Source organism: Vulpes vulpes, chromosome 3, assembly GCF_048418805.1.
Source record: "Vulpes vulpes isolate BD-2025 chromosome 3, VulVul3, whole genome shotgun sequence".
Classification (NCBI taxonomy): Eukaryota; Metazoa; Chordata; class Mammalia; order Carnivora; family Canidae; genus Vulpes; species Vulpes vulpes.
In genome coordinates this window covers 145,762,269-145,785,213 of record NC_132782.1, presented here as the reverse complement: position 1 = coordinate 145,785,213, position 22,945 = coordinate 145,762,269, and the positions used below count along the sequence as shown (strand labels likewise).

The 22,945-nt window shown below is 37.9% G+C and overlaps 1 protein-coding gene across 3 annotated transcripts in view; it reads right to left on the bottom strand.

The window, feature by feature from the left end:
• Positions 1–22,945, bottom strand: part of SLC44A5 (solute carrier family 44 member 5) — a 375,730-nt gene that overhangs the window by 351,352 nt on the left and 1,433 nt on the right. The window contains exons 2-4 of one of the 3 annotated variants that reach the window (XM_072754863.1): positions 14,997–15,049; positions 10,194–10,364; positions 7,237–7,311 (exon numbers count right to left, since the gene is read on the bottom strand). The exons of 1 other annotated variant lie outside the window; for it this stretch is intronic. The gene's annotated coding sequence lies outside the window, so the exon portion shown is untranslated. The remainder of the gene's footprint in view (positions 1–7,236; positions 7,312–10,193; positions 10,365–14,996; positions 15,050–22,945) is intronic. One more of the 3 variants, XM_072754860.1, reaches the window with a different exon arrangement.

The window sequence follows — 22,945 nt, the reverse complement described above, 5'->3', positions numbered from 1 at the left end:
TTTTGATGAATTGACCCCTTAACATTATATAATGATCTTTATCTCTCGTTACTCTTTTTGACCCAAAGTCTATTTTATCTGATATAAATATAGTTACTTTCACTTTGTTTTGATTTCCACTTGCCTGAAATATGTGTTTCCAACCCCTCACTTTGAGCCTAAGTCCTCAAATCTGAAGTGACTCTCTTGTACAATGTATTCGGTTGGTCTTATTCTTTTATCTATCCCACCACTCTGTACCTTTTGGTTGGTGAATTCAATCCATCTACATTTATTTATTATGGGTGATTGATAATTAATAATTATGAATTAATAATATAATAATAAAAGACTTACTAATACCATCTTATCAATTGCCTTCTAGTTATTTTGTATTTTATTTCTCTTTCTTCTCTTCATACCTTTGAGAATTGATCATCTTCTGTGATGGAAAACTCCCCTCTCTTTATGTTTTGTTAATCTTCTATAGGCTTTTGCATTGTGGTTACCATGAAGCTTATATCATAAAACATCTTATAGATAAAATAGTTCATTCTAAGCCAATAGCAACTTAACCTTGATTGTATACAAAGGCTCCACCCCTTAGCCCTGTAACTCCTCTCTGTTATGTTTTTGATGTCACAATTTACCTCTTTTTCTATTGTGCATTTGTTAAGTTGTAGTGGGTATAGTTATTTTAATAATCATTTGTTTTACCGTTATACTATAGTTAAATGGTTAACACATCTCATATTACAGAATTAGAGTTTCTAAGTCTGACTATTTACTTTTACCAGTGTGTTGTATATTTTCATATGTTTTCATGTTACTAATCAGCATCTTTTCACTTCTGCTTGAAGAACTCCTTACAGTATTTCTTACAAAGCAGATCTAGTGGTGATGAACTCTCTCAGTGTTTTATTTGTTTTTTGTTTTTTCCTGAAGATGTTTTTATTTCTCCTTCATATCTGAAGGATAACTTTGCAAAATAGAGTATTCTTGGCTGGAATTCTTTTTCTTTTAAAATTTTGAACATATCATACCACTCTTTCCTGTCCTATAGGGTTTCTGCTGAGAAATTCACTGATACCCTAATGGAGGTAGGTTACAATCTCTTTTCTCTTATTGCTTTTAGATTCTCTCTTTGTCTTTGACAGTTTCACTATAATGTATCTTGGAGGTCATTTTACACTGAGGTAATGGAGTGATCTATTAGCTCAGTGAACTTAGATGTCCAAATCTAAGGTTTGGACAATTCTCAGCTATTATTTCTTTAAACAGACTTTCTGCCCTATTACCCCCCTTTCCCCCTTCTGCAACTCTTGTTATTCTACTATATGTACATTTAAAGGTGTCCAATAGACCATGTAGGCTATCTTCACTCTTTTTCCTTTTTTCTCTTCGTTCTGCTCTATATTATTTCAAAGTTCTTTCCCTTTAGATTACTGTTTCTATCATCTGTTTCATCTATTCTTCTGTAGATGCTCTCCATTGCATTTTTCAATTCGTTCACTGAATTTTTCAGTTCCAGAATTTCTGTTTGGCTCTTTTTTTATTTTTGTCTGTTAAATTTCTCATTTTGTTCATAAATTATTTTCCTGATTTCATTGAATTGACTTTCTGTGTTTTCTTGTATTGCATTGAGTTTCCTCAAAACAGCTATTTTGAAGTCTTGTTATCAGCTAAATGAAACATATCATGCTTTAAATTTAGATACTGCAGGATTATTGTTATCTTTTGGTGATGATGTGTTTCCCTGACTCCCCATGTTCCTTGGACCTTTGCGTTGTTATTTTAGCATTTGAACAGCAGACACCTCTTCAAATCTTTACCAATTATTTTCTAGTGGCAGATTTTTTTTGTTGGTCCGCCTTATATCTGGTAATATCTCTAGCCCTGTATGGATACATCTGTTCCACGGTTCTTGCTCCCTCTTGTGGCATAATTCTTTTTTTTTTTTTTTTTAAGATTTTATTTATTTATTCATGACAGACACAGAGAGAGGCAGAGACATAGGCAGAGGGAGAAGCAGGCTCCATGCAGGGAGCCGGATGTGGGACCTGATCTGGGGACTCCAGGATCACACCCTGGGCCAAAGGTGGACGCTCAACCACTGAGCCACCCAGGCGTCCCGTTGTGGCATAATTCTTAAGATTATGTTTTACCTGGTTCTTAAAGACTAACCCACCAGGCTAACTACTGGAAACCTCTCTTGTTTTCCAGAAGGTGGAGCTATAGCTCAAATTTGTGGTTTTTCCCTGGCCCATGGACCTTCCTTACCTTATTTTCTGAGGGGACTCTGTTTACAGGAATTTGCTCCCATGCTCCACTCAAGAGGAGGCACAAGTTTCTGGCTGTGGGTTTAGCACTCAGGGCACTGGGGATGCCTGTGAGACAGTAGAGGTATCCTCAGGTAAGGTTCTCCCAGTGGCTCATGCATAGGCTTCCTGCTGGAGCCCTGAATGCCATCAGTGGAAGCTGCATTCCTTTAATGCCCTCTTGATATTCTTATCTGTCTCTTTCCTGATCTCCCTCCCCCAGTCATGGAGGCCCTGTCCCAACACTCTAGGTGCTGCAGGAGAGAAATGGGCTTCTCCAGCAGCGTCCTGCACAGCTGAAGTAGCTGAACATACATTCATTGCTCTCCTTTTCCCCTCACAGGATAGATCACCCTTGCTGGCTAGTTCAGCCCCATACTGTGCTGCCTTGGGGGAGGACTGACACTGGCAAAGTTCTTCTTACCTCCAATCCATCCAATTATGTATTCTTTTTTGTTTGAATGGAATGTTAGAATCTTTCCTTGAGAAGGTTGAACTTCTATCAGTGTCTCTTGTCCATGGGTGTCTCCCAAGTCAGCATTCTCCTGGTTTTCCTCTACCCCGTGGGGTGGGGGGCGGGGGGGGGGGGGGAGGCACGCTGGCTATGACCAGTTCACAAGGTCCTGCTGATTCCACAGACCATACCAAGATCTGTCTGCCTATTACCTGATGCGCAGGTATTCCTCCTGGGTACCTTGGTACATGGTGGTGCTAGACCCCACAACTCTCACAGAGGTATTTTAATTCATGGATGAAAATTGGTTATTTAAATGGGGGGAGAGAGGGCAGAAAGGAGAGATATCTTATGATGCTGACATCATTCCCCTGCTTCTGAGTGTTCACTATGAACTGGAAGGGAACTTATAGTCCATCTAACTAAATTTCCTCAGCTTAAACATAAGGCATCTGAGGCCCAGCAAAATGAAATGGTTTGGTGTAGGTTTTACAACAGAATATGGCAAAAACAAAACAAAACAAAACAAAACAAATCTAGAAGCTAATCTTTTGGATTGGAAGCTTCCTAACCCAAAGCTTCCCAATTTTAACACAAAATTTTTACACATTTAAGTATGTGATAGATGAACCGATGGCACCTTAGGAATATATGAGGAAAAAGGCCCTAATTACCAAATTCAAAATTCTAAAACATGAAAGAGGTTCCTCTTTATCTCAGGTCCTCATTACTTTACATCTAATTTTATAAAACCTTCCTAACTTGTTTCGTTGCTTTCATAGTTCCCTCTCTGCAAATTCATGTATCTCTCAGGCCTCAGACCAGCTCCCAAACCTAAAATGAATGTTGCATTTCATTAGTCATCTTTTAAAAAATCCTGATGGGTCTCCATTGATTATGGAATACAATATTGATTACAAGATGAAAGACAGGTCTAGATTCAAATCATGACTCTTCCCTGCCACTTTCTTTGATGTCCAGCAAATCAAACATTATGACCTTTAATTTCTACTACTGATAAATGGGAATAAGAAAGCTGAAGGTTTTAGGGTTCCTCGCTGGTTCAGTTGGAGGAGCATGTGACTCTTGATCTCAGGGTCATGAGTTCAAGCTCCACATTGGATACAAAAATTACTCCAAAAATTTTTAAAGTTTTAAAAAGAGAGTTCAAGGTTTAGGTATTAGATTTCAACGAAATCTGAAAATCTCCCTTCCACATAACTTAATCATATGAAGAGCAATTGGGGAAAAAAATTAAAGTAGCAAAAGCATATCAATAGCAACCAAACAAGGAGAAAGCTTGTGTCATAACCTTCAAAAATTGGTGGCTATCAAGCAAGGAAAGACACCGGAGCTTCCAAGAATTCACCAATGTTCACAGCAGTATGGCAAGGCTCTTATCCTCCAAAGGAGCACTGTGTAGGGAAGATGTGAAAACACAATCTTGAAAAATCAAGGATGTATCCTCCAAAAACCTGGTACCACAACATGGGAAAGAGAGATTCAGTGAGATATGGGTAGCTCTTTAAAGAGAAAGAATTCTACATGGGGAAAAAAGTCCCATCCCAGCTACCTTTGTGTCCTCAGAAAAGGGAACTATTGGGACCTTCTATTTTTGGATCTTCCAGCTGTGAGAAAAATGGACAGGATAGCAGAACAATCATAAACATCCAGAGTTAATTATCTCCAACAATAAATAGTGATTTAGCAGAAAGGAAGAAAAAAAGAGAGAATAATTAGGACAAGAGTCTCTGAGGAAAAGAAAGTGGAGAAGAAGCATGCATGGGGAAATAACCTACACACGTGCTATTGATATAGGGGCAAAACTCTCCATTTATTATTTATCTTTTCCCCAGGAGGAAAGAGCCGGGGTCGGGAGGAAGAGAAATTGCTGTTGGGGAGAAACAGGTGAATGTGGAAAGGAAAAATGGTGACATTGAAATAGAGAACCCAGTACACAAAAGTTTATATTACTTGCTCTAAAGAAAGCAAAGAACGCAGGACTTTATGATCATTAGAGGATATAATCCAAGGCTCAATGATATTTCTTAGTGTGATGAAGGCAAACCTCAACAGATGGACTGAGTTTAGCGCAACACATTTAATAAAATCCAGGCAAGCAGAGCCACAGGTCGTCCAACCAAAGCTGTATAAAGCCACAGTTGAGCTCTTCCCTTCTCCCTGAGCTTAAGGCAATAGAAAAGCAAGTGGGATTCACCCACACTAAAGCAGAGTAAATGGAAGGCATAAATAATGTTACTTATATGCAATATTTAAAAAAAAAAAGATAAAAAGCACACAACTTTGCAACACGTATCAGCAAAAATAAATGTGAAGAAGGAGAATACAGATAAAGAAACCATTGTAAACGTTAGCAGAGCTTCTCCCACAGACACAAAATCCTGCAAGTGTTTCATGATATGGATGTTAAAGAAAAGATAAAAGCAGTTTTAAAAAAAAATGAGATGAAAAGCACTATTAAAGAGAAAGAGGGGAAAAAATGCAAAGCTAAGAAAACAAAGAACCATACAGAACTATTAAAGAACTAAAAAAAATTAGCACAGAAACAGCACTATCAAATATAATTTCAGACACCCGACCCATTCAAATTTAAAGCCTTCTATCCCCTAACCTGCATGGGATAGTGGGTCAAAATTAACGTCTTTTCTCTTTCTGATCACATCTTTCCTATTTGCCAGTCACTGTTTCTGATATCCAGGGTATAGGAGGTAGGTTTTGAGCAAATGCGGCAGTTTTTCCAGCAGTTTTAGTTGTCATCCACCCCCCGGGGACCTCTAGGTGACCGTGTACAGGTGTGAACTTTATAAGGCATCTTTGCGGCTCCTTCATGAATGTCCTGTGGTTGCCTGGTCTGCCTCTTTTCTGCCTGGCTCCTGGATTTCTGGGGCCTACGCTCTGTCCATGTCCCTCGGTCAGCACGCCTGGTTAGAATCACTTCCACAGGGTCCTTAGCAAGTCTCAAAAACATGGACCTTTATCCTACCAGGAGGAAGTACAGCCCAGTCCCAAAGCACCTGCGTGTTTTGCCACAAGACAGGGTAATTCCAGCCACAGCATCTCATCTCTAGAATATTCACTAGTAAGACCTTCGAGTCCCAAGGGACAAGCATAAAGCTTTCCAAATGGCTCCCTAGAAAAGCCTCCCCTTGACTTGAGAGGAGGGGGCATCTACCATCGTCTGCCTTTTATAATAATAACAACAATAATAATGACCATCATTGGGCTATTTGACAGGTTCAAGTTCAAGGACAGTTGAAATGATGACCTGACCTCTAGACAACGTGCTTTTACTTCTATTTGTTCCCAAAGCAGCAAGTAAACTGCCATTGGTGGAAATAAAATAAGAAGAGGTCAGTGGATTCAGCTCCTCGTGTTTCATGTACGTTCCGCAGAAGCCCAGGTGAAGTTCAGGGGAACTGGCAGCTGCCAATTTTCCAGGTCAGAGAAGGATTTGGACTCAACGGTCTTTCACACCAGCTACGTCAATACTCAGAAATAACTTAGAACACCAACAGAGGGCTGTAACTCTGCTAGGCAAGGAGCCATATTCCCCAGGCTCTGAAATTCTTTGTGCCCACACTGGGGCAATCTCCTTGACCCTGAGCAAGCTGTGTGCAGTACCTAGAAGTTTCCACCTGTGTCTAGTTATGGGCTCGCTACCATAGAGCAACCCATCTCCTCCTTCCACATCAGAGAGGAGATGAAATGCCAGTACCCTGTCACCTCCTCTCTAAAGAAATCTCTTTCTCTTCAACTTCAGCTTCATATGCAGGTTGGAGATGAGTGAACAGCCAACGTGGGCACAACCACTTTAGGAGCATGGACTTAGGAAGTTCTACATGATTAGTTTGGTACTTCTCTCTAGAATGAGAGGCACATAGCATTTTGTTGTGAGCGTTTGGGGACTCCAATAGAGAATCCGGCTAATTGCCTACCATATGCTGACTTATATCATGACTTCCAGGGCACTTGTGACTTCCTTCAGGCAAAAACTGCACCACCCACCTTTATTTTTTCTGCAGTGCCTGAGATGGCACCCGCTTGCTCAGGACAGTTCATAAATGCTTGGGAAATCGAATTTAATTGTAAAGAAAAGCTAACTTTCCCTTCCCTTTCTGCCTATACACATACTATCCCTTCTCACCCGCCTTTAGTACTAGAACAAGGCTACCTTCCCATGAAATAGTTCCACTCCATTTCAGCCCCATTCATTTCTCCTTGTCTGTGAACTCCTCCACAGCTTTGTTTTTTTTTTTTAATGTTTTATGTATTTATTCATGAGAGACACAGAGAGAGAGGCACAGACAAGGCAGAGGGAGAAGCAGGCTCCATGCAGGGAGCCCAATGTGGGACTCGATCCCAGGTCTCCAGGGTCACGCCCTGGGCTGAAGGCAGGTGCTAAACCACTGAGCCACCCGGTCTGCCCCAGCTTTGTTAATATGCTGTGTCACTATTTAAATTTACCTTTATCCTGCCACTTCAGTTAGACCTCGAGCTCTTTAAGACTATGGGCCATCCACTTGTTATGAGCACCAGGTGCTGTATGGAAACAAATAAACAAAAAAAGGAAGTGTTGAATCTCTGTGTTGTGTACCAGAAACTAATATAACACTGTATGTTAATTATACTGGAATTAAAATAAAAACTTAATAAAAATTTAATTGAGATTCCAAATTTAAGAAAAAAAAGACTATGGGCCATCTTGTACGTACTTCTTTAGAGAAGTTCCTAGCATTCGATAACTATTGATAAGAACACTGTGTTAAATCAGATACAAATCCTCTCCCCTACACATATTTGAGAAGAAATAACTCCATTTGCTTTTGCTTATGTTTTACTATCGCACTGAACTGATGAGATTCTGACGAGCATCATCATAGCGTGTTAGAGGAAGAGGTCTTTAGAGATCATCAATTCTGCACAGTTTACTTCATGTTAATGTAGCGTTGCAAATGCTGCTTCCCTTCACCCTCTGCCGACCATTCTAGTAACTGCACCCTCTTGAATCTCATTTCAGCATGAACACCATTTCTCCAAGTTTCTAAAATTGGCTAAAGCCAGTTTTTAAATGTGCTGTGTATAATACGACCTGTTCACACTCCACGAAGACTGAAATTCCATTTCCCATAGATAATAGTCTTTTAGGTACTTGGGCTCTGGAGCCAGAACACCTGTGCCCCAGGGCCATTTCTCCCACTCCGTAGCTTAGACATCTCTGCCACACAGCTCCCTAATCTGAAAAATGAGAATAATAAGAATAATGACCTTATAAGGTTGTTGTGAGCCTAAATGAATTAATGCCTATGAAATACTTAGACTAGAACCTAGGAAATAGCAAGTCCTCATTGTCCGTAGTTTGGTGGTGGTGGTAGTTGCGCTTCGTAACTTTCATACCAATGACAAGATTTTTTCATTTGGTTCCTTCTAGTAGACTAAGCTCCTAAAAAGACTGCTCTATTTATCTTTAAATCCGTAGCACTGCATACAGAGTGCCTGGCACATAATAATCACTCTGCAAATGTTTGTTAAGTGCAATTTATAAATAATACGATCATTAAGAATACAAGCTCTGGATGCAGACTACTTCAGTTCAAATCTGGCTCTGCCACTGACTGGCTAATTCAACTTAGCCTTCACTTTCCGGTACCATTATCATCTACTTTAAATGATGGTGATTACAACGGCGACTTCGTAAGATTGTTGAAAGAATTAAATTATTACATACCTGAAAAACATTTACAATAACATCTGGCGCTTACAACCCTAAGATCAGCAGTTGCATGCTCCACCGACTGAGCCCGCCAGGCACCCTGTGACATTCTGGGGTTTTTTTGTTTGTTTGTTTGTTTGTTTGTTTGTTTGGGGTTTTTTTTGTTTTTTTACATTCTGTTTTTAAGGAGAGCACAAGTCCCTCCTTGGGCTGCGGTCAGGATATTAAAGGCCATTCAGTTTTGAAGGACCACCTTTCAAGTTTGTGTAGTCTTACCATTTAGGGTGATCATATGCTGAGTTTGATTAAAGGCAGCCGCTATATGTTTGGCCAAAGCCTCCATTCTTAATTCTACATCAATAGATGCTGCTTCTGGGACATACCTGGCTAAGGGATAAAACCACCAAGAAGCCCTCCTAGTCTTAACAGTCCCTCAACCATGAGAATTGCTGGCAAGTGGCAGGCAGTTCATCCTGGGAGATAAGGATGCCCCCAAGCACAACACCCCCATGGGGCAGGATATGCTTCAACCCAATTTGAAAAGGTATCCATAAATACTAATAAATACTCTATATTTCTAGCAGCTTTAGGCATTTGAGTAAAGTCCAGTTACCAATATTCAAAGGGATATGGGCCCTGATATTGAGTCCCATGTAATTTGAGAAATTGCTCCTTTTTAAGATTGTTCCCAGCACAAGGGCAACATCTTGGAAACTCTCAGTGAGGATTTTTTCTTTTATGGCAATCTTAATTATTTAAATATGACTGGAATTATATTATTTTAATTTTAATTATCTTAAATATGGCTGGAATGTCATATTTAAAAGAAACATGCATAGACTCAGATATGACCAGACAGCTTTGAGTTACGGTTGACTTTATGAAGCCAAAAGAGTTCCTTGGAAATGTTGGCCTAATATCTTGCTTACGGAGTGAATAAAGAATGTCACTGCCTGGCAGGTGCAGGAAACCTCAGAATATTTTGGGGACCTCGAGAAGAGGAATTCACCCAAATCTAGAGACATCGCAGGCAAATCTGACAGCAAATACCTGGCTTGGCTTCTGGTGTTGTGAAGCTATCAAAAGTTCAATCTAGAGATCCCTTATGTAAAGTTCCAACAAAGCAAGTTTTAAATAGCTTATTTGGTCAATTGCTATTCTTGTTGAGCTTATATAAATAATTAGGCCAAATTTGTTAAAACTGAACTTGTTTTACAAACAAATTAGTCTTGATTTGGCTATCTTTGGAAAAGAGGGCAATTTTTGAGAGAAAAATTATGTTTCAATAACATAACTTCACAAATGTAAAATTCTACTTCTTACTGTCTTTAAATGTTTATTATTTCTCTAAGCTAGACAACTTGAGGTAAAACTTCAGAGAAATTACCACAATAGCTCATGTATAGACAGTCTTTGTGCTTGCTACATTGTGGGGATATTAACAGGACCCCCTGGGCACATGATTATTTGAATAACAATAATAGGACGGTCTTGGATATAACTGCAGCACAGAGAAGAACTCACCCTTTTTTTCTCCCAATGTGGTTCTTCACACCTTTATTTACAGGTTTTTATTTAAATCCCAATTTGTTAACAATATAATACTAGTTTCCAGTATAGAATTTAGTGATCCATCACTCACTACAATACCCAGTGCTTGTCACAAGTGGTCTCCTTAATCCCCACCACCTACATACATCCCTCCACCCACCTCTCCTTTGATAATCTTCAGGGATCCCTGGGTGGCGCAGCGGTTTGGCGCCTGCCTTTGGCCCAGGGCGCGATCCTGGAGACCCTGGATTGAATCCCACGTCGGGCTCCCGGTGCATGGAGCCTGCTTCTCCCTCTGCCTGTGTCTCTGCCTCTCTCTCTCACTGTGTGCCTATCATAAATAAATTAAAAAAAAAATTTTAAAAAAAAGATAATCTTCAGTTTCTTTTCTATAATTATGAGTCTGCTTCCCAATTTGCCTCTCCCCCCCATGTTCATCAGTTTTATTTCTTAAATTCCACATATAATTGAAATCATATGGTACTTGTCCTTTCTCAGACTTCCTTATTTTGCTTAGTGTAATACTCTCTATCCACATCCTTCCAAACAACAAGATTTCATTCTTTTTGGTGGCTGAGTAATATTCGTGTGTGTGTGTGTGTGTGTGTGTGTGTACACATACCAACCCTTTTTTATCCATTCATCAGGTGATGGATTTTTTGGCTCTTTCTATAATCTGGCTATTGTTGATAATGCTGATATAAACATTATAAGGGTGCTTGTGTTGCTTCAAATCAGTATTTTTGTATCTTTTGGGTAAATATGTAATAGTGCAATTGCTGGATTGTAGGTTTTTAACTTTTTGAGGAGCCCCTATACTGTTCTCCAGAGTTGCTGCGCCCGTTTGCATTCCCACGAACAGTGCAAGAGGGTTCCCTTTTCTCTGCATCCTCGCCAATACCTGTTGTTTCCTGTGTTGTCAATTTTAGCCATTCTGACTGGTATGAGGTGGGATCTCATTGTGGTTTTGATTTGCATTTCCCTGATAATTAGCGATATTGAGCATCTTTTCATGCATCTGTTAGCCATTCATGTGTCTTTTTTGGAAAAATATCTATTTATGTCTTCTGTCCATTTCTTAACTGGATTATTTATTTTTGGGTATGGAGTTTGAGAAGTTCTTTATAGATCTTGGATACTAATTCTTTATCAGATATGTCACTTGTAAATATCTTCTCCCATTACAAAGGTTGCCTTTTAGTTTTGTTAATTGTTTTCTTTGCTGTGCAGAAGCTTTTTATATTGATGAAGAGCCAGTGGTTTATTTTGCTATTGTTTCTCTTGCCCCAGGAGGTGTATCTAGTAAGAAGATGCAACAGCTGATGTCAAAGAGGTTGCTGCCTGTGTTCTCTAGGATTTTGATGCTTTCCTAGCTCACATTTAGGTATTTCATTTTGAATTTATCTTCATGTATGGTCTAAGAAAGTGGTCCAGTTTCATTCTTTTCACGTTGCTGTCCAGTTTTCCCAACACCACCTGTTAAAGAGACTTTTTTGCCATTGGATATTCTTTCCTTCTTTGTCAAAGATTAGTTGACCCTATAGTTGTAGGTTTATTTCTAGGTTTTCCATTCTATTCCATTGATCTATGTTTCTGTTTTTGTGCCAGTACCATACTGTGTTGAACACTACAACTTTGTAATATAACTTGAAGTCCAGAATTGTGATGCATCCAGTTTTGCTTTTCTTTTTCAAGCTTGCTTTGGCTATTTGGAGTCATTTGTGGTTCCATACAAATTTTAGGATTGTTCTAATTCTGTGAAATATGCTGACGGTATTGTATCAGAGATTGTATTAAATATGTAGGGATTGCATTAAATGTGTAGATTGCTTTGGGCAGTATAGACATTTTAACAATAATTGTTCTTCCAATCCATGAGCATGGAATATTTTTCCATTTCTTTGTGTCCTCTTCAGTTTCTTTCATCAGCGTTTCATAGTTTTGTGAGTACAGATCTTTTACCTCTCTTGTTAGATTTATTCCTATCTTGTGGGTTTTGGTGCAATTGTAAATGGGATTGATTCCTTGATTTCTCTTTTTGCTGCTTCATTATTGTTGTATAGAAATGCAACAGACTTCTGTATGTTGATTTTCTATCCTGTGACTTTACTGAATTTGTGTATCAGTTCTAGCAATTTTTTGGTGGAATCTTTGGGTTTTCTATATAGAGTCTCATGTCATTTACAAATGGTAAAGGTTTGACTTCTTCCTTGCTGATTTGGATGCCTTTTATTCATTTTCATATTCTGATTGCTGGAGCTAGGACTTCTAGGATGATGTTAAATAGTAATGGTGAGAGGAAACATCTCTGCTTTGTTCTTGACTTTTGAGGAAGTTACCAGTTTTTGCCCATTGAGGATGATATTAGCTGTGGGTTTTTCATATATGATCTTTGTTATGTTGAGCTATGTTCCATCTATCCCTACTTTTATGAGAGTTTTTATCATGAATAGATAGAACCTGTGCTTTGTTAAAGCTGAATGTTGTGTGTGTGTGTGTGTGTGTGTGTGTATATATATATATATATATATATATATATGATAATTCAGCTAATATATCCAATGTTGTAGCAGACATGCACACCCAAATTAGTCCTCTCCATATTGGATTTTTCCTGATCAGTGGAAATGGATGATCTTAGTGGAAAATGCTTCTTACTAGGAAAAATAGTAATTATGCTAGGCCTTCCTTTTTGCTGCAAGGGCTATTGTGTTGTTGCATGTTCTGCATTAATATGTCGAACAAATTATGAAGGGTCCTCATGCACACCTCTGAGTCAGATAGAACTAGGAACCCTTCATTTTATCAGGTACCTGGGGATTTTTATAATTCCCAAGAGGCAAAGTCTACATTCCTTTCAGCTTAAAGAAGCCACAGATGAGACCTTTGACCTTAACACTGCTTAAGAATAAGGAAGATAAAAAATCCCATAGCAAGGAGATGAAACAGGGAAATACGGGGAACTTTATGAAGGACTGCTTCTTTTTGCTCCTTTTCCTGCCTCTATTGCTGTGAGGACCTACACCCAGGCTTACACTTGCCTTATAGTATGTCCTCTTTGTAAAGGCCAAGGAATTATTTCTTCAGAGTCTTCCAGTACAAAAGAATAACATCTAAGACGTGACCAAGCGAGATTATCATGTATGTTTTTCAGACCACTGATTCAGCAAGACCCCTAACTCCAGAGCATAGGTGACCTATGGAGACCTATAGAAGATATCTAAATACTTATCTTTGTGTTAACCAGTTCCTGGATGTCTGAGAAGACATGTATACCAGACCACAATCTTCAATAAAAACTCCAAGCCCCAAGCAAGAAGGCTCACTTTTCTTTCCTTTCTGAGTCTTCCAGACATTTTGTTTATATCTGCATCCTCTCTGTATCTTCAATAAACTCTGCTTTCACTCTCACCCAACTCTTATTTGATATCTATCCTACACAAAGCCAAGGACTCTTGCGCAGCGTCCTGCAGAACCCTGTCTGAGTCCTTGGACCCAGACAGCCTGCTATCATTAACACTACCATTCATTAGAGATATGATCTTGAACATATTAGTAACCTCTAAGCCCTAAACCATGATCTAGAATTCAGGTAATATTACCTCCTTTCCTAAATCTATTGTAAAGATTAAATGGAGTACATATAATGATTAACACTATGCCTCAAGTGCAGTAATCATTTAACAAATGGCCAGCTTTGTTTTGTTGATGTGATTCTTGTTTATATGACTAATACTTTACCACCAAGGAATTTAAATTCTAGATGAGAAATTAAGAAATATATAAATAACTATAATGCAAAGTAACAGTCACAGAAATTAAAAGTTAACAAATGTTTTGATAAGTTATGAGTAGAAGAGATCCATGTAGGTTGCAATTATATTTCCTAAAAAAGGATAACATTTCCAAAAGGAAAATAGGTAATAGGTAGACATTTCAGGCAAAAAGGAGTAAGACATGAAGAAAGGTGAACAAAAGCACAAAAGCAGGAAGTACAAAGCTTATTTGGGCAGTAGAGAGAGAGGCACAACTGCTAGATTCATTATGAGGTTAGTCACCAAACTATTGAGTGTTTGTAATGCTCTAATCTAGAACAGCACAGTGTTGGACCCTGGCTCACGGGTGCCAACGTGTCCCGGTGGACGCCCCAGAGACTCAGACCCCAGACAGGCAGATGCAACAAGCAAGAGGGTTTATTGGACGTTTGCGCAAACGGGCTCTCCCCCTCAGAGGTGGCAGAGCCCCGATTAGCAATTACAGGCATCTTTTAAAGGCAAAAAACCGCGGGAGTAGCATAGCATTCGGGTTATGACATGATTGATTTCTTTGAAGGTCAACACGACCATGTTCAGGGACTTTTCCAGTCAGGGCGAGGGGGGAGATAGTTTTCTTATCTCGGAAAAACAGAATGTTTTTGTTGCTTGAATTCATGGGAGGCGCCTGGATGGGCTGCCTCTGGGTTAGGCCTGGTCCCACTCACCGGGGCGGGGGTGTGGGGTTTTTTCAACAGTATAACAGGGTGGTCACTAGCCGTATGTGGCTGTTAAGTTCTTGAAATGTGTTTAGTGTGACTAAGAAGCACAATTTTTAATTTACTTTAATTTTAATGAATTTAAATTTAAAAGTTGAAGGGGCTTCTGGCTGGCCCAGTCTATAGAGCATGTGACTCTTGATCTTGGGGTTGTGAATTCAAGCACCACATTGGGTATAGAGATTACTTAAATATAAAATTCCTTTTAAAAATTAAAAACTGAAGCATTCCATATAAGTCAGCTCTTCCAGTCCTAGATACACACCACAGAAGACTGAAAACTAGAACTCAGATACTTGTATGCAAATATTTGTTACAGCATTATCCTCAATAACTAAAAGGTAAGAGCAACCCAAATGTCCTTGGAATGTGCTTATTTCAATATTTTATCAACAAATAAATAGATATTGTTGGGGAGCAAGAATGCCTTACCCTCTTCACAGGAAGCAAGAACTCTTGTCCCCTTCAAGGTCCCTCTAGCTGGACTAAGAATCAATTCAACATGAGACAAATAAAAAGGAGAAAATCAAATTAATAAAAGTACATATGGGGACTCCACACAGACATGGAAATTCTAAAACCAGGCTAAATAAAGTATATATGTCATTCTGCAGTAAAGAAAAAGGAGTAAGGATCTTGGATTTCAGAGAACAGGAATACATTTCACAGGATGATAAGAAGAAGAGATGTTTGGTAATTAGATGTTTTCTGTACCATACAGATGGGTCACTCAGATAAAATTTCTGTTAATAACCCTCTACTGGGAAAGACCCCCAATTTAGATTCTTTTGTGTGGTTAAAGGAGAGACAAAAGTCTCTTTGGAGCCCCAAGTTCTCAAATATCTTCTGTTCAAATTAATCCATATGCCAAAATGGCACATTGTGGGGATGGAGTCTATTTTGAACCCCTTCAGTATCAACAAATGAATAAACAGAATGTGGTATATACATGCAATGGAATAAAAATCAGCTGTAAAAAGAAATGGTTCTGATACAACATGAGTGAACCTTGAAAACATTATGCTAAGTGAAATAAGCCAGGCGGAAAGGACAAATATTTGAGGATTCCACCTATATGAAATATACGCAAAAAAGGGCAAATCCATAGAGACAGAAAGTATAGGGCTGCCAGAGGCTAAGCAAGTGGTGAATGATGAATTACTGCTTATTAGGTACAGAGTTTCTGTTTAGGTGAAGAAAAAGTTTGGATATAGAGAGGGATATGGTTGTACAACATTGTAAATGAAATGAATGCCATTTAATTACACCCTTAAAATCATTAAAATAGCAAATTTTATGTTATATATTTTATTATAGTAAAATTTAAACAGTGTAAAATATTTTTCTGTTAAATATCTCTATCGTTTTGGTAGTTCTACACTTCACTTTAACTGTCACATTGTATAATATGTTATTGTAAGACAAAGCATAGCTTTCGTGACTTAAGAAAAGTGTTTTTAGGCCTCTAGCTATCTTGTGATCTATGCCTGACCTGTACTACTTGCCCAAAGCATATTTCTTCCAGAATTTCCTGAGATATGTTGAAACTGCAGAAGAATAGACCCCAGTAGATAATGATGTTAAGGGAACAAAAAAAAAAAAAAAGTAAGAACAAACAGTATCAGGCCAGGAGATAGTCTAATCATATCATAGACAGTAAATTAGTGTTAAAACTCCACTGTAAAACTAGCACTGATTCAAAGTTAAGATTCGCCTGACATACACTCTTGTGTTATCTTTGCAGGATCTAAACCCCATGAAGTACTCAAGCACTCAACACTGGACCAACTAGAGCCGGAGAATTGATGATGGTCACCCTTCCTGGCCTGTGACTTTGACCTGGATTTAGTCACCTACAGATGACTTTTGTCCCAATTCCCTGCTGTATCCCCATTGCCCAGCCCCTTCATGAATATGTATTCATCCTTATGTTAAAGCTTCCCTAATTTTGTTGTTGGGGAGACACTGCTTTAGGAAAGTTCACTGCTGTTTTCCTTTACGTGTTAAGAGTAAAACCCTTCCTTTTCCTATTCTTTGTTTTGTTGTGTGTTTTAACTTGATACCAACCAGAAGGCAAACCCAGGTTCTGGTAACACTCTCAACAGTGAGAAAAAAAAAAATCAATGAAGTCAAACCACATCTGATATAAATCAAATGTCCAACAAACATTGTTTTAATGACTTATAAAAGGATCTGAGCTTTTAACTTTAACCAGTGATAAACTGAATTGGATTTTTGCAAACACAAAATTTACATAGAAAGATAGTGAAAGAATTATTATTTCAGTCATGGAAGTTAGATTGGAAGCTTTTAAGGAAAAGACTAAAAATGGGGATCCCTGGGTGGCACAGTGGTTTGGTGCCTGCCTTTGGCCCAGGGTGCGATCCTGGAGACCCGGGATCAAATCCCACATCAGGCTCCCGATGCATGGAGCCTGCTTCTCCCTCTACCTGTGTCTCTGCCTCTCTCTCTCTCTCTGTGTGTGACTATCATAAATAAATTAAAAAAATAAAATAAAAAAAGACTAAAAACGAAAATTATGTTTTACAAAAAGTGAAAGATTTTCAATTAAGCCACAAAACAATTGGCTCTAGAATACAAGACCTTTCAAACAATATCAAAGACCAGGAAGTCCAAATATTAAAAACTTATGAACTTATTTTTGCCTTAGATTAGTCATACAAAATGAGACACCTTCACAAATGTATATCCATGCAAAAGAATGAAGCTGGACCCCTATCTCACACCATACACAAAAGTAACTCATGCTGAATCATAGACTTAAATGCAAGACATAAAACTATAAAACAGAAGAAAAACAAGAGTAAATACTTATAATTCTGGGTTAGGAAAAGCCTTCTTAGATATGATAACAAACAAACAAGCAACAAGAGAAAAACAGATAAATCAGACTTCAAAATTAAAAACTTCTTTGCTTCAAAAGTCACCATCAAAAAAGAGGAAAAAAATAACTCACCGAATGGGAGAAAGTATTTGCAAATAATGTATCTAATGAGGGACCTATAATATATAAAGAACTCTTACAGTACAATAATAAAAAAATAAATGGCCAAATTTTAAAATGGGTAAAGGCTCTGTGTGGCTATTTCTCCCAGAACATGTACAAATGATCAATATACAAATGAAAAGATGCTTGACATCTTTAGTCACCGGGAAAATGCAAATCAAAACCACAATGAAATGTCATTTCACATCCCCTAGAATAGTAATCATTAAAAGGACCCCAGTACACTCTTGTGGAGAGCGGAAAGAATGTAGAGAAATTAAACCCTTCATATATTGCTGGTGGGAATGTAATATGATGCAGCTTCTTTTTTTTTTTTTTTTTTTTTTTTTTTTTTTTTTTTTTGATGCAGCTTCTTTGGGAAACAGTTTAAGAACTTCTCAGTTGTTAAACATAGTTACCATATGACCCCACAATTCCAGTTCTAGGTATATCCCCAAGAGAAATTAATAGATATATCTAGATAAAAATATGTACATTAAAAAAAATAAAAATAAAAATAAAAATAAAAATATGTACATTGATGTTTATAACAGAATTAGGTCCTAATAGCCAAAAAGAAAGAATCTAAATGCTCAGTTGATAACTGATGAGTACATAAATAAAATGTGGTACATATCCATATACTAGAATATTCAACCATAAAAAGAAATGACATATTGATATATGCAACAACATGGATAAACCTTGAAAACATGATGTTAACTGAAAGAAGCCAGTCACAAAAGACCACATATTCTATTATTCCAAATATATGAAATGAACAGATTAGGCAAATCTATAGAAACAGAAATTAAAATTTGCCAGGGCCTGGGAGGAGGTGGGAATATGGAGTGACTGCTAATGGGTATGGGGTTTCTTTGAGGGATGATGAAATGCTCAAACATTAGACGATTTGTGATGGTTGCACAGTTCTGTGAATATACTAAAAACCATTACATCGTGTGTTTTAAGAGTGTGAATTTGAAGGTACATGAATTATATCTCAATAAAGCCATAAAGGAAAAGAAAGAGAGAGAGGGAGGGAGGAAGGAAAAGAAATGGGATGGAAGAGAAGTTAGTGTAGAGAAGAGAGGAAAGAAGATGAGAAAATGAGAAGAACAAGAACTACACTTGTGGGCTTTCCCCTCAATAAGGAATAAAGAATCAAGGGTGGGACAGCCCCACATCAAGCTCCCTGCAGGGAGCTTTCTTCTCCCTCTGCCTGTGTCTCTGCTTCTCTCTTTCTCTCTGTGTCTCTCATGAATAAATAAATAAAATCTTTTAAAAAAAGAGTGGGATAGAGAGAGTTGAACACAGTTTCAGAATGAAAGACAATATATCAAAAGAAAAAAAAAAGAGATTAAACAGACCATCACCACGAATTATAAATTGAATCTAAAGTTTTCTTGGAGAGATGAAAGTAAAATACTACAATTCCTCCTACTGAATAATTTTATTAGTATATGATGATTTCTATTATATAGCTGTGTAAAGATTGGACCATACAGGGCCCTAACCTTTTACTGAGTTTATGTTATAAAAGAGATTTGGACAAAGAGAACACAGGAGAAAATATTTGATTTGACAAGCAGTTTTGGGAATTTCACCAAAGGTGACATCTGAGCTGCCTCTCAAGGGTGAGTAATAATCTGAGGGGGATCCAAGAGGCAGGGTATTATATGTAGAGGGATCAGTTTATGGAGAGGCATGATGGTATGAAAGAGAATGGCATAGAAGAGAAATATGAGGGAGAGGAGGCAGAGAAGTCTCACGGCGTTAGGATGAAGTTTTAAATTTATCCTATAAATAACAAGCCAAGGTGGTGTTAAAATTCGAGATATGATCGAATGTTCATTTTAGAAAGATAAGCAAGGCGGTATATAAAAGGGAAAAGGTTTGGGATGTGTAATTGAGGTAGACACTGTGGAGTCTGCCCCGATTTCCTCTTCAAGGCCCAGGCACCCATTCCCACGCTGTTATGGATACCAGGTCCTGATAGGTCTCAGCTGCCACTCTTTTTAAATTGCCTTAGCCGGGATGAACTGCCTCATCCAATGACAGCCTAATGCAGGGATATACACTCAAATCTCTTGCCTCAGTTTGGGATAACTCTGAAGGCCCATCCCAGCTCCAGAGCTTTCTGTACGACTGGCTGAGGTTTCAGTTCCAACCACATTGAGTCAGCTTCTTCCACCCAACACTATTGTTCTTACTTCCTGAGAAGTCTATCTCCTAAGCATGCTCCCCAGGAAACAGTCTGAATTCAATTGCCCATTTCCAAAGAGCGTGATCCAAGATGTGGTGTACATTACATCAACAGTTAAAAGCAACAAAGAGAAACCAACCAGGAAAGGAAACTTAAGAATGTCAGTGCAAGAGAGAATGGAGAATAAGAAAAGAATAATAATGTCAAAGCCAATGGAAAAATCAATTTAAAAGGAAGGAATGGTCACCAGTGTTGAGTGCTACTGAAAATAAGGACTCATCAATCAGGCTAAATCTTTACCTTCTCAATTGCCTTTTGATTTTTAAAGATTTTATTTATTTACTTATTTATTCATTCATTCCTTCCTTCATTCATTCATTCATTTACTTATTTATGAGAAAGACAGCATGACCAGGGGGAAGAGGTAGAGGGAGAAGAAGAAAACTGCTCACTGAGCACAGAGCCCAGTGAGCCCCAATGCAGGGCTTGATCTCACAACTTGAGCAAACCTGAGATCACGACCTAAGCCCAAATCAATAGTCAGACGCTCAACTGACTGAGCCACCTAGGTACCCCCTTTTCTGTTTTTAGGTTGATAATTGGCTTTTATAGATAAGTCTTGATCATTTTTTCTCCTATAAAGTTAAAAAAAATACATAAGCCTACTCCTATAGCTGTCTATTACAAAGGAGAGATTAAAAATTGATCATAAATACAATGAAGAACTGACTTAAGAATTCAGGAAAAAGAATTATATTAAGAAAGTGTAAGGCAAATGAATTGGATCTTAGTGTCTGGCATAGAATAAGCACTATATGTATTAGCTATATTTTTATTTGTCTTTCCTAGCAGTGTGTTCATCTTAGAGCATTTTCCACTTGACAGCATCAGTTGATGTTTTAAAGCTGAGAAAAATGTGAACAGATGGATTAATATATGGAAAACACTTCTATTGATTTTCTTTTATTGATTCATTTGACATGTATGATGATTTTGAAAAATGATTCTAAAGTCAGAATGTCTGGATCTGAAACCCAGTACTGTCACACTTACTAATCATATAGCTAGGGACATATTATATAATTGCTCTGAATCTCAGGTTCTTCCCCTATGAAATTGGAAAACTAATTTTTCCAATTTTGCGGGATGCCTGGGTGGCTCAGTGCTTAAGCGTCTGCCTTAGGCTCAGGGTGTGATCCTGGAATCCTGGGATTGAGTCCTGCAATGGGCTCCCTCAGAGGAGCTTGCTTCTCCCTCTGCCTGTGTCTCTGCCTCTCTCTGTGTGTCTCTCATGAATAAATAAAATCTTAAAAAAAAAAAGAGGGTACCTATTTTGCAGAATTGTTGTGAAGAATACCTTACATGTAAAAGAAATTCTGAAAAGTGACTGGTACATAGTAAGAGCTCAATGAATATTTATTAGAATTATTATTCACAAAGCTCATGAACTTCAACTATGAGTGCCAGGTACTCTGTTAGGCTCTGTCAGGACAAAATTAAATAAATCATAGTGCTTGCTTTCAAGGAAATGAATATCTAGATGGAAAATAGATATGTAAATAATCATAAAATAATGCAGAGTACTAAGTGCTAATATAGATAAGGAAAACTTGCTTTGAGATACAAACAAAAAGGGAATTTAGGGCACAATAAGTTTTTTTTTTAATAATCTCTACCCCCAATGTGGGGCTCCAACCCATAACCCTGGAATCAAGAGCCACCTGCTCCACCAACTGAGCCAGCCAGGTGCTCCAAGATAATGCATTTAAACTTGACTTATAAGGGACTAGGAAACTTGAAATGTTTCAAGCAAGGAAGCAGAATTTCTAAACCTATATTCGAGAGCGGTAACTCTAGAAGAAATTTAAAGAATACATTAAAAGAGAAGACATGAATTTTGTGATTATTGACGTACACCAGGCAAGAGAGGTTTACAGACCTAAACACAAAGGAAATAGGGATGGAGAAGAAATGTGCTGGAGAGCACAACCAGCAGTTCCTAATGACTGTTTCATGAGGCTGCAAGGGAGAAGTGTGAATTGACAAAGATGACAAGGTCTCTAGGTTTGGGTGACATCCTAGATAATATTACTATTAATAGGAGTATAGAAAGAAAAACATGCTTAGGGGAGAAGGTTCTTTAATACCTACAGGTGTTTTGATTGAGGTACTTATGGTATATCTAGGCAGGTATTTGAAGTACGAGAACAGAGATCAGAAGAGCATTATGTATTTAAGATTTATCAATAGCTTCTAAAATTGAAGCAGGTGAGACTGATAAAAGAATTTGATGGGAAAACTTATAAGAATTAAAACATGACAAGGTACACAGGCATGCCTTTAAATGGACTAGCCATTAGATCCTCTTGAATTCGTTTTTCCAAAAAAGACATTAGAATAGCGTTGGCCTTTTATTCAAGGCATAGTGAATTACCTGTCTTCCATTATCAGTGGTATACTTATAATTCAGATTCAGTACTTGATGTAGTCTTGCCAAATTATTGTACACACTCTTGAGCTTCCTTTTATAATATTTATTCCAATTATATAATAGCTAACACATAGCAATTATTAACTCACTTAATTGTCACAACATCTCTATGATGTAAATATGGTAAAAAATTAAAGGATTCTTAGAGACTACGACACCATATTTATCATCTTCATCATAATATTAGAGGTTGGCAGTTATCATGAAAGCAATTTTTATGTGACAGGTATAATGACTAGGATATCCACCATTGTTTCAAAACCACACAAGTGAAGCACAGAAGTACTTCTGTGATTAAAACATAGTAAGTGGACTCTAGTTCTAATCATTATTTTATAAACTGGAAGAGTATTTGATGAGGAAGAATGGACTGAAGTGGGTTCCTGAGGACTATAAACTTTTATCCAAAATTCACTGTATCAACAACTTATCAAACATACATAGAATAATGATTATATAAAGATACTCACTGGACAGGATGATAAAGATGAATACGGTACATCAAGTCAGTGTGACTTCAGAACCCACCCACCTCACATTTATCTTCATGGTATTTCTAATCTTTGTCTTTATAATTACAAGCAAGCCATTAAAATGTACTGTGACGTAAGCTACAACACATACATAGAGTCTTCATATGAAAATGAAATGAGGGGATCCTTGGGTGGCTCAGCGGT